This window comes from Sebastes fasciatus, chromosome 20 (genome assembly GCF_043250625.1).
Source record: "Sebastes fasciatus isolate fSebFas1 chromosome 20, fSebFas1.pri, whole genome shotgun sequence".
Classification (NCBI taxonomy): domain Eukaryota; kingdom Metazoa; phylum Chordata; class Actinopteri; order Perciformes; family Sebastidae; genus Sebastes; species Sebastes fasciatus.
Window position 1 is genome coordinate 10,483,310 of NC_133814.1, and position 11,691 is coordinate 10,495,000.

Here is an 11,691-nt window from a genome sequence, read left to right on the forward strand (position 1 = left end):
GACGGCACAAACACACTATTTGAAATGACGGTTTTGAGATAATTAGAGCTCTACGTAATACGCAGGATGTGTGTGAATCTGTGTTACAATAAGGACAGACATTGTCAACCGGATATGATGCATGTATGATGTATTTGATCTTGAAAAGTGGACTTTAAAGGAGTCAGCCCCTGGGATGGGTCACAGTTATACAGGGAATAGGTAGTTATCATGAGCAATGACAGCAGCCATGACTGGACAGACAAAGGTAAGCGCGCCACCTACAGAAACGTTGACTTCATTAAGGTTCAAGTGTTAATAGATAATACATATAAGCTTGTTGCCTATTTAGTCATGGGTATCAAATAGAGAAATATATAAGATTTGAAACTGAGGGGCTTTATGAAACACTCTACAGGTCTGTATAAATATGAAAAGTCTGTGGGAGATGAAAATTCACAGTTAAAATGTGGTGCTAAAACATTTACATTTAAGTGCTTGTCATATTTCCTTCATTTTCATACTGACCAAAGACCAATATCATGGAGAATTGTGGTCTAATTTGTGCTGAAGTTTGACAGAACACTGAGCGTGACTTAACTAATCTGAATTTGCCTGTGGACGGCCTGTTGCTGAAGGGAAGGAGGACATCGCAAGTCATGCAGTCGTTTCTATTGACTGATCTTTAAAAAAGGTCGAGGTGTGAGGAGACATCTCCCTTCACAAACACTCATAAACACAAGTGTCAGTTGTGTTTTGCATACTGTGTGGATTAGCTGGTTTATAACGTACTTTACTATCTGCATAACTGACGAGAAACTCCTCTGTGTGTGGCTGTGTTTATCTTTTCTAGGACCATCGTGTTCAACATGACACCAATGTGAGCACCTACATTTCGATTGCTGTCCCCGCCAAGTGTAAAGGAAAGAAAGCCTAGTAACAGGGACAGAAGAGAGGTGATCACGCTGCTCTGTACTGTCTTTGTAGGTGGTTGGGCCAACAGCTCTGAAAGCTTTGGCAGTAATTTGTGAGATGCACCTGTCATTTTATCACTGATAAAATGTAACGCTTCTGGCTTATTAACTAAACTAAAGAGGCATTTCATGTAAAAAATATACACTCATCTTATTTAACCAAATACCTTCTACTTTCTGGGGTGATTGCTTTGTAATAAATAGTATATGTTGATTTCATCATGAGTAAGCATGTCTTCATCACTTCTCCTCCCACACAGATGGAAATGTGTGAGCAAATTAAAAACATTTTTGAAATTAGAAACCATTTTTTATTGACTTGTCCTATAATGATCGACTACTCCCACCAATTTCTAGTGCCATGAAATTGCTCATATGTAGCCAACGTTCAGTCATTAAAATTCTTCTGCTTTTTTTGCTTTAGGGGCCTTGTTTCAAATTCACTGCTTTCTCCATGACACACCTCTAAAACTGGGCATACGCTGCACGATTTTAGCCCGTTTGTGACCCGAATTTTGAGCCACACGACTCATTTTAGAGTCGGACCAAATTTCAGCTTCGTCGGGCGTCGCTTGGCGTGCAGTGTACAGGGGGTACCGAGGACCGATTAACTCCTCCCGACCGGCCGTCAGACAGTTGGATGAATTTCTAACATGTCCGAAATTTTGGTCGGCCGTCCACAAGCTCTCACACAGTTGAAGCAGAGCCACGAGCCGATTCCCCAACGTCAGTGCCTTTTTTCTCCTCTTTTAGACAGTAATCCGAGCGTAGCGATCAAGTTAACAATGTAGAGTTTGAATAGATTACAATAGACATAGCAAAACGTAGCTAGCTTACCTCCAATTCTCTCTGCAAAATGGATAAGCCATTTTTTGACATTTCAGCAGACAGGATAGCAAAGACGATCAAAACACCACGTTTCTGCCTTGTTAGCGTTGTGCCCCTCTGCTAGCAAACAAACTTTACCTGCCTCGGAGCTTTCAAACAAATCTTTATTGACAACTGTCAACAGCCAGAACGGCCTTTAGGGGCCGACCAGCGGTGTTTTTTTTTCTTTCTATTTTACATGTACAGTGTGAGCACTGAGGTCGTGGCTGATGATCGGACCGTACAGTGTGAGCACATCAATCGTGAGCTTTGGCTTTACATCGAAAACGATCTACTCGTACAGTAGGAGTGGGAATTACACAACAACATTTCTAAAATCGTACAGTATATGTCCAGTTTAAGCAAGGGCACCGCAAGTAGGGGATCCAAGGAGCCACTGGACCCCACACTTTACGGCCCTGTCCTGCATTGCGAGAAACAATTTGATGCTCGCAGTACCGTGTGAAAATGGCCATGGTCGGGTTTAAGTGCAATCCACATTGGTCGTTGGTACAAGAGAAGGTAATGTGTGAAGCGAGTGTGTGGTTGAGCGAGAGAGAGAGAGAGACAGTGACGGTGGATGCACTCAGATCAGCTGTAGGTGATCGGAGCAGAGAAGAAATTAGCATTAAAGTTGTCTTGTGTTATGAAATGTACAGTGTCACACACACACACTGAAATTCTGAAATGAATCCGTCGCCGCTGCCTGTAGGCAAACGTATTTCTTTATATAGAGAAATGGAGCGCACGCCTGTCAATTTAGAATGATTCTGACTCACTAACATACGCACGGTGGTGGAAAACAAAATTGTCCGGTGTGCACGTGTCATAAATCCATGCTTATTTTGTGTGCAAAGTGAGAACATTTCTACCACCACTGTCCCTATAATTGTATTAAACAGCTGCATAATGTCAATTTAAATGGCTTGGGCTCATGATATTGTGGAACGTATTTTTCCTACCCATCAAATAGATATATGCATAAGCATTTAGTTTGAATTTGAGCTTAACCTATAACCCAGATGTAGTTCAACTCTAGATATCCTCCAGATAAACTTGACTTATAATTATATGAATTATATGTAAGATCCATCTTGCTTACATTTTTACACAAGCAGGTTTTCTGGTCATACAGTCATAGCATATGAATAAGATAAACTAGGTTAATCTCACCATTAACACACCTTCAATGAATAAAAACAGGCCTCTATGAGCAAAGAGGAAATTCATTTCATATACTTCTCTAGCATGGCAGCCACTATTCAGTAGAATACATTGTCATTTGTGACAAAATGCAAATGAAGTTCCTCAGTTTGTCAGGAATCCAATTTTCCAGAGAAGGATTTTGGAAGTGCAAAAAGCTCGCCGCCTATTTTACCTTTCTGTTTCTGCCTTTTGACAAACGGGGGCTAAATCTCTGTGTCGGGGCTGACCCTTTGTAAACGGGGCTGTGGGTCCGGTCAAGGCTGCAGGAGCCTCTTAGAAGAAGGACGGGGCCGGGGAGACAACTGAGGTTGTTTGCCATCAGGTGTGTGTGAAGATATCTCCAAACATTTGGACTCTGGAGATAACAACATGCCAGAGAGGGGGAGGCAGGGAGACAGACAGGGATGAGTGTATTTCCCTGGGACCACCTAAGCCGCCTAATCAAGATATGACTCCACTGCATGTGTGTGTGTGTGTGTGTGTGTGTGTGTGTGTGTGTGTGTGTGTTTGTGTGAGAGACAGACACAGAGAGAGAGTGTGTGTCTGTATGTGCCTGAGATAAAAGGCGGTGAATCAGAGGTTTCCCTCATCCTGATCCCCTATAGCAGGTGAAGCTCGGTGTGTGTGTGTCACACAACTGGGAGGCTGCTCCCACAGCCCCCATCACATCACCTAGACCATAGAGACCAGACCTGCACACCAGTAATGAGCAGTGTGCTGTTGTCTATGTCACTCACTATATATGTGTGTGTGTGTGTGTGTGTGTGTGTGTGTGTCTATGGGGGCGAGTGATAAACGTTAGCGCTGTGATGTTGCATTAATTGCGTGCAGAGTCTTTGGTTCCCCCTCGCACCGTTAATGAAGACACGACACGTCGCTCATTCCTCTCTGACGCTCGGCTTCGAGTGCCACTGTGGCCTCCGCTGCATTTGAGCACTGTAATTTGGCTTTTAAATGAAATAAATGAGTTATCCGGGAGATCCCAAGGATTACGATTATCATTATTTTTCCCTTAGTGACAAAACACCACGCTGTGATTGGTTAATGACTTTCTTGAGTGGCAGCCGTCCTATGGGGTCGTCCGGAGCGAGGAAAATGGAGAGGGAGTGGAAGGCGCCAATCTGTACTACTAATGAGGTGCAATTATATCACTGACTGTCTGTTGACGTGACCCCACCAAAACCCTACACACACACACACACACATTCACACACACACACACTTATGGCAAGCCCTAGCTTCAGAGACCTAATTTTAGGTGGTTGAATATGTGGATGTTAGCTGAACTGACGGCTAGCTAATGAAAAAATTCATTATTTTTGGGTCATTTATGTCTTACCTCTCTTTAGGAGTTTAGTTTATGTTCATTTTCTATATTAACCTGATGATTTAAAGGGGAACCACTGATTTTACATATCAAAGTCTGTTTACAGGTCTTGGGGAGGACGACTGTTTATGTGAAAAAAGTACTTTAAGGGCGCTTTCACAAGCCATAGTCCGTTTGGCTAGTCCGAATCAGAGGCAAATTGAGACTTTTGGTTTGCTTTCTATTGAGTCTGGTTCGGTTTCACAGTGCACCAATTAAAGCGCACCAAATAAAAAAAATAACTATCTGAGGGGCGTCTACGAAGGAGCGAATTTATCTTTTTCGTCTCGAGAGCTGCCCCTTCTACGCAGGGAATCACAGACTTTGATATATTGCCGTCGTGTTTTCATTTTGATTCGGCACAATTTGCTGTGCGCACGAATCCCTTCTACTCCAGTTTATCTCCAATGACATAAACATCACTATTTTCGTGGACTTTATTTAGCGTATTCTGTATGTTCTCTTCGACCCAGATGTCAAGCAAACATCGGACTTCTGCAGAAGTCCAGGTCAGTCCTCTCCCACTCATGTTAACCTGTCGTTTACCTGTTTCCATTTCAACAAATGCCCAACAGGAAGGCTGCGTTTTGGTTCGTTTGGAAACCGTCCGATACCGCGTTTCGCAAGCGATCTCGAACCGGTTGTTTTGGTCCGCACCAGAGTATGATTACTGCTATCACAACCGCCTAAATGAACCGCACCAGAGTTCCATTAAAACGGACTAAATGTTGGCTTGTGAAAGCGTCCTCAAACTGTCTATAGAAGTGCAATGCTAAATGAGTGTTTAAATTCACAAGGTTGCATGCAGGTTTCAGTGCTTCTTTTTGAACAACCTCCCGACAAGAAGTTGGATCAACCAATTACACAGGACCACACAACATGGTGTTGAGTTCCAGGAGGTGTGTTCATTGGCTCCTCTGTGACCCAACCCAACCTGAGAGGGACTAACGATGTCAAATACAACACGGACCCAAACCGACCTAAAAGAAATGGGACTAGAATTCTGAATTGGCTCAGGTGGACCCGTGTCAAGAATATGTGGCTTAGGACTTAAGCCCCCTCAGACAGAGCGCGCTTTAGCAGCCTGGGGCGGCTATTTGTAATCGTTTTCAATAATAGTGAAGCACTTTGCACGCTGCTTTTGCTTCGCTGAGCACCTTGCAGGGGCCGACGGGCCGTGTTTTTCGATTTTACACGTACAATGTGAGCACTCGGGTCGTGGCTGACGATCATGACCGTACTGTGTGAGCACATCAATCGTGAGCTTTGGCTTTACATCGCAAATGATTTACCTACTATAGTAGGAGTAGGAATTACACATCAACATTTCTAAAATCGTACAGTGTATGCCCAGCTTTAGGTAGCGTACAGTCCACGGTTTGTGTTAAGCTTATGTTAGCACTTATTCGGTGGCTGCCCAGTCACGTATTTCCTCTACTTTGTTTTAAGCCTTTGTATTACAGCCTTGTTTTTTTATTTGATGCTTATATGTCATGTTATCAAGCTTGTCTTTGGTCAAGTAAAACTCTAAATGACCTTAGACCTGTGGGAATAAAATCAGACCTGAACCGGTATTGACGTAGTTTTGACCCAATGTGAGTTCAGGAAGTTGGAAAGTATGCGAGACTAACACATTAAATTAGATATATTATACGAGTAAAAAGCCTAGAGAGCCTTGTCCTTTAACACTGAATTCAGTTTTTTCTCTCAGGAGTAGCTGAATGATTTTGCTCGGTTACTCCACTTAGATTTATGCACATTGCTAGATGGGATATATATTCCCTCTTTTCTAAAAAGTCTATCTTAATGTATGGTCTTTCAGCCTATCACCTTGGATTACTTCATGTGCATATGCAGGAAAGATGATGATGTTAATTACTGTACGTTCACACGTTAATGGAGACTAGAAGTCTTTATGTCCACGCTGAAAGCAAAACTGAAGATCTGTTTGAGCCGAATTCACGGCACTGACGAGGCTGGAGTTTTTTGTTTTTTTTCTCCTGCTCAGTTTGTAGAAAGCCTTCCACTCTTCCCTTTGTCTGTTTCTCTGAATGCCTCTCTCATTGTCTCCGACTTCTTTCAGATAATCTCATTTAGACTTCCCCTCTTGATTCTCAAGCCTCCTTCTCGCTCTCTCTCTCAGCGGAGCTCCCCGCCTCTCTCCCATGGCTCTGTCTCTCTCTTTCTCACTCACTTCCTCTAAATGCACACAGTATTGATGTTTTTCTCTCCATCATGGCCCCTGTGATGCTTTTCCTCCTTTTAGTTCTCCCCCTTTGTCTCCCACCTTTTATTTGTCAAAGGTTCTCTGTAGTGTTTTCTCCCCAGGTATACTCTCCCTCATGCACACACATGTATAGATATTCCAGGGGTTTGACAGAGTTTTAGAAGGCCAAGACCGATACTGATTTTTGTTCTGAAACTGCTGATGGACAATATACATGTCAATGTACAATATCTAAAATGTCCTTGCTGAGCCAATGAATTATAGAAATGTCAGCCCCCCATGAAAGATACAATTGGAAAACATGCTATATTATGTTTCGGGATTGACATACAGATCAAATAAGAGAATATGAAAATGCCTGAACTGAGCAGGGCTGTCACGTTTTATTCAAAATTTGAACTACTGAAAAGATATATAATAATGCAATCTGTAATTATCTGTTTGAATTCAACACTCACAGTAAGCACAACAGGTTATTGTTGTTATTTTGGCTGAACCAGATGGCTACCTCCGGGTCTGAAAAGTGAAGCCGATGCGGAAGTGCCTTAAACTTGCATTCTCTCTAATAGCCAGCAGGGGGCGACTCCTCTGGTTGCAAAAAGAAGTCTGATTGTATAGAAGTCTATGAGGAAATGAGCCAACTTCTCACTGGATTTATTACCTCAGTAAACATTGTAAACATGAGTCTATGGTCTCAATCGCTAGTTTCAAGTCTTCTTCAATACAGCATGATGTTCATTTAGTATATTATGGTCCCATTTAGAGTCAAATAGGCGATAAAGCAGGATATGCTTTAGGCCGTGGATAGCTTGTTATTGACAGGTCGCTACCACGGCGATGTCTGATCTGGGTGTTGTCCGTGTTTTACCATTTCACAGTGTGTTTTAAGTTCATTAAAGTTAATTTCAACATTTTGGTCACCTAAAAATGTCTTATTCAGCGTTCGGTTGTACTTAGCTCCATCCTCTAATTGCACTTCTGGTTGCAAAAAACGATGATGGTGACGGCCAAAAACCAAGATGCCAAAATGCCGAACTCGAGGCTTCAAAACCGTAGTCCACAAAGCAATGGGTGACATCAAGGTGACTACATCCTCTTCTTATAAACAGTCTATGGGCTGAACGGGTAATCATGACACCAAACCATCTGAGGACTGTAATGTGTGGAAAAATTTGGGACATTGACTGAAAAATTGTGGGTAAAGGCAAGGCTGTTGGATTACGTGCGGGCCTCACAAAATGTTAAACATTGCGGCCTGCAGCTGGTTGGCTCATTGGTCTGTGGAACCCCCGATCCATCAGCACCAGATTACCAACATATTTATAAGGACCAGAAGAACAAAAAAGCAAGAAGCCTAGAAAACAACGCATGTTGTACGATGGCGACACACAACAGCCACTTTAAAAAAGTTTTATAAAGGAACGCCACAGCGGTTTTTCTATGTGCTGCTGTAGATTTGTCCACTGTGCCCCCTACAGTATCAGAGATTGATGGCAACTTCTGCACGGACGAGACACACACAAACACCTGCAGATTAGATGCTGAAAGCTTAAACTGGTCCAAGTCAGACTTGGGACCTTCGTTGCATGTCATCCCATCTATCTCCCCCCACATTTCCTGTCTTCTTCTTCCTCTACACCAACAATTAAAAGGCAAAAATGCACAACACATGCTTGTTTCCCAAAATGCATTTTTTTCTGCAGGTCATATACTCAACACCAGACAACAACAGCATGACCAAAATGGCTTTGTAGCTGTTAATCTGGGACGCAACACAGCCCTCACATGAGGATTAATCTACAGCGAAACAGGTATTCTGTGGCGGTGATTCAGCTGTAACCTTCATGCTTCCTGCAATATTCAATATTAAATAAAGATCATTTCAACTTGATATATTGGCTGAACTGTAATAAAACACACATACACACTCGAATGCACACACAACCCTCTCTTTTGACTGTAAAAGGCACATCGTGTCAAGCTGTATTTTACATTTACAAGCATATCTCCCAACAAGCCAATCTGAGGTGGTGAGGCCAGATGAGACTGGCTGTATCACGGCCCATCTAGTCAGCAGTTGCTGGCCTTATAACACGGCCTGTATCCGAGCAGAAAGGATATTTAGGGAGAGACGTAGAGAGAGAGATGAATGATGGGTGGAAGGGAGGACGGATGAGAGAGATGTAAAAAGAGAAGGCTCATGTACAAGAGAGGCCTTAAAGAGCGGAGAGGTTGGTTTCAGCGCGTTTAAGAGCTCTGGCAGAGGAGCGGCTACTGCGACTGTGGTTTCGATGTGTGTGTGTGCGTGTGTGTGTGTGTGTGTGTGATAGGGGGGAAAAGGATCCGGGGTATTTTCCTGGCATTTGATGGACAGCTTAACGCCCGGCTTGTAAAAACAGCAGAGCAAAATGTTCCACGTGCCAAAGGATGGGAGGAGGTCGCACACGTACACACACACTCATGCACAATAAAAGTGAAGTGCAGAGTTGTAGTCTTATTTATTAGGGATCCTGTGGTGTAGGTGAACAGTCACTGGGTGGTAGGGCAGCGCGAGCTAAAACCAGATGATATTTTCTTAACATTTCCCCTGATTACCTCCAACATCTCCCATCTGTAATCAGATTTTCAACATTTCCCTGTAGGGGAACCCTGTTAAAACCCTCCTGCTGGTGACCACATAGCCTCAACTGGCTCTTGTGTGCAACTAATGAGATCGAGAGCAATAGTTCAGGCTGTATTGTAAGTTGTGCACAACGAATGGCGCCGAAAAAAGAGTGAAAGAGGAATGGCCTTGTTTGCACAATGGCAGACAGCGCTTGGACTGAACGATGAAATTCCCAGATGAGGGAGTTTCACACACTACATTTCGACTATTTATGTCCAACTATAAAATCTCTTTGGGTAGATCGTTAGCTTCTCACCTACTCCCCTCCGCTCCTCTTGCCTTTCACCTTCCACATCACATTCACCTCCTCTCCAGTTCAGACCGGTGAACCGCGACGGAGGTGACGTCATTCCTCTGCGTTACAGCTAACGTTTGCACAAGCTTTCCGTTTCACTACACCCGACCTCTCGGTGTCCTCATTCCTATTCCAATCTCAACACGACAGTCTTGAACGAGTGTTACAACATTTGTCGGGTGATTGAGCAACGGAAATGCAGGCTTGATGGAAACAGCCAGTTTGGTTACTGGTGGATGATTTTATACATACAGGACGTTTTGTTTTTCCGAACGAGCAGAAAAAGTAAAAGGTCTATATGCAAACGCTAAAAATGCTGCTCGGCAAGCTCAAGTTATAACGGTTGTCAGGAACTGAGTTGAAAAGCAGAAATGTTAAGTGAATAATTTGTCAGTTTCATTGCAGGTATCAGAGTTGACAATGTCATGATTTGAGGCCTGTTCCTCAAGTAGAAGCATACAATCAAATACTACTTGGTCTTTTCAAAAAAGATATTGAATGAACATTGCTGACCTTCAATAAATCAAATCCTGACTCAGACGCTATTAAGATAAAGGAGGGAGAACATCTCCTACTAAACACATGAGTAAACTGAGACAGACTGACTCAGTGATGGGGGCTTGACTTGACTTGACTTGACTCCCTCCATCTGTCGGTAAGCAGACCAATACAGAACAGAATGAGGTACAAAAAAACCTTTATTGAATAAAATATTTTCTATAGAATCTTAAGATAAGTGAATATTAACATTAAGTAAGGGATAATGTACAGCGAGCTGGTCATTGTTGTGAAATAAACCCAGACAGGGCGATACGGCATCCCAACGTAAACAAAGACCCGCTAGCTGTACATTATCCACTTATTACACGGCTACTTACTTAAGTAATTTGACGCAAAAACGGTCCTAAATTTGGCTGAATTATAAAAGGCAGAAGTGGTAAAATGAAGAGCCGTTTGGGAGCCGAAAGAGCCGGATCTTCCTGGTGAGCTGAGCCAAATGAACCGGTTCACTAAAAAGAGCCGGAATTCCCATCACTACTAGGTTAGCATGGTTAACATTAGTTAGAGAGAGATGCACAGCAACTTAATACTGTTATTAGCTGACATTAAACTTGGAGAGGAGAAAACACAAGTCTTTACCTGACTGTTGTTCCCGCAATTCATTCTAATGAGGTGTTTTTCTCTCTTTTCGTCACCTTTTCGCTTCATCCTCTCATCAAAGGTGTAAACATTTGACAGCAGCGGGAGGCGGGGCCTAATTTGCGTAATTTGCGTGCTCTTACGTAACTTACGTAGTGAGCGTACGTCGCTTCCCTGCGTACAACAACATATAAAAGACTCATTCTCAAGAGAGGGGGATTTTTATGGAAGTTTTTATGAGACTTTATTAGTTGTAACCCACAGAAGACATTCCACAAATATGTACCATGATCTGCAAATATTTCACTACCCACAAACGTATTTTTGTATTTGTGTTGTGTAAAGTCACAAGTTATGCGTATTTGCAAATCGTCCTGTATTTTTGTGAATGGAAATACAAAAATACGTTTCTGTACTGTTTTTTGTATGTATTTCATTGTTTTTATTGGATTGTTTTCCACTGTTTGGTTAGGTTTCTCTGCACATTTTGCGTACTTGTTGTTGTTTAACTTTTGTTGTATTTTTAAAATTATGTTAGTTTAGATCTTTCTTCCTTTTTTGTCATTGTTTTTGTTTTTTCTCCTGGGGTTGGGTGGCTTCTTGACCTCTCCTGACACATTTCTTGTTTTTTTTTCATTGACTGGATTTTGTGCAGTTTTATATATGTGCAAATAAATAACATAAATATGAACATGATTATTGCTGGCCTCCATGTCCTTGTGCGATTGGATTCACTGAATGAATGATAAAATAAGTATAAGTAACATATTAGGCTACTTTATGGTTATATATTATCTGATGTTTATATGATGAGAAGATTTAATGACCCATTACATTGTAATCAGTTTGTCATATTTAAATTTTTCACAGTGAAGAGCAATTTCTCTAACCTAGCTATTAAACCATTTATATATCATTTATTATCCAGATGATACATAATGGTGTTTTCTGGTGGTAAAAAAAACTCTAATA

General features: G+C 42.1%; 1 protein-coding gene across 1 annotated transcript in view; it reads right to left on the reverse strand.

Moving 5' to 3' along the window:
* fscn2b (fascin actin-bundling protein 2b, retinal) overlaps positions 1-11,691 on the reverse strand; it is a 56,693-nt gene that overhangs the window by 40,097 nt on the left and 4,905 nt on the right. The window contains exon 1 of the mRNA XM_074619715.1: positions 10,720-11,691. This exon is cut by the window's right edge and continues 4,905 nt beyond it. The gene's annotated coding sequence lies outside the window, so the exon portion shown is untranslated. The remainder of the gene's footprint in view (positions 1-10,719) is intronic.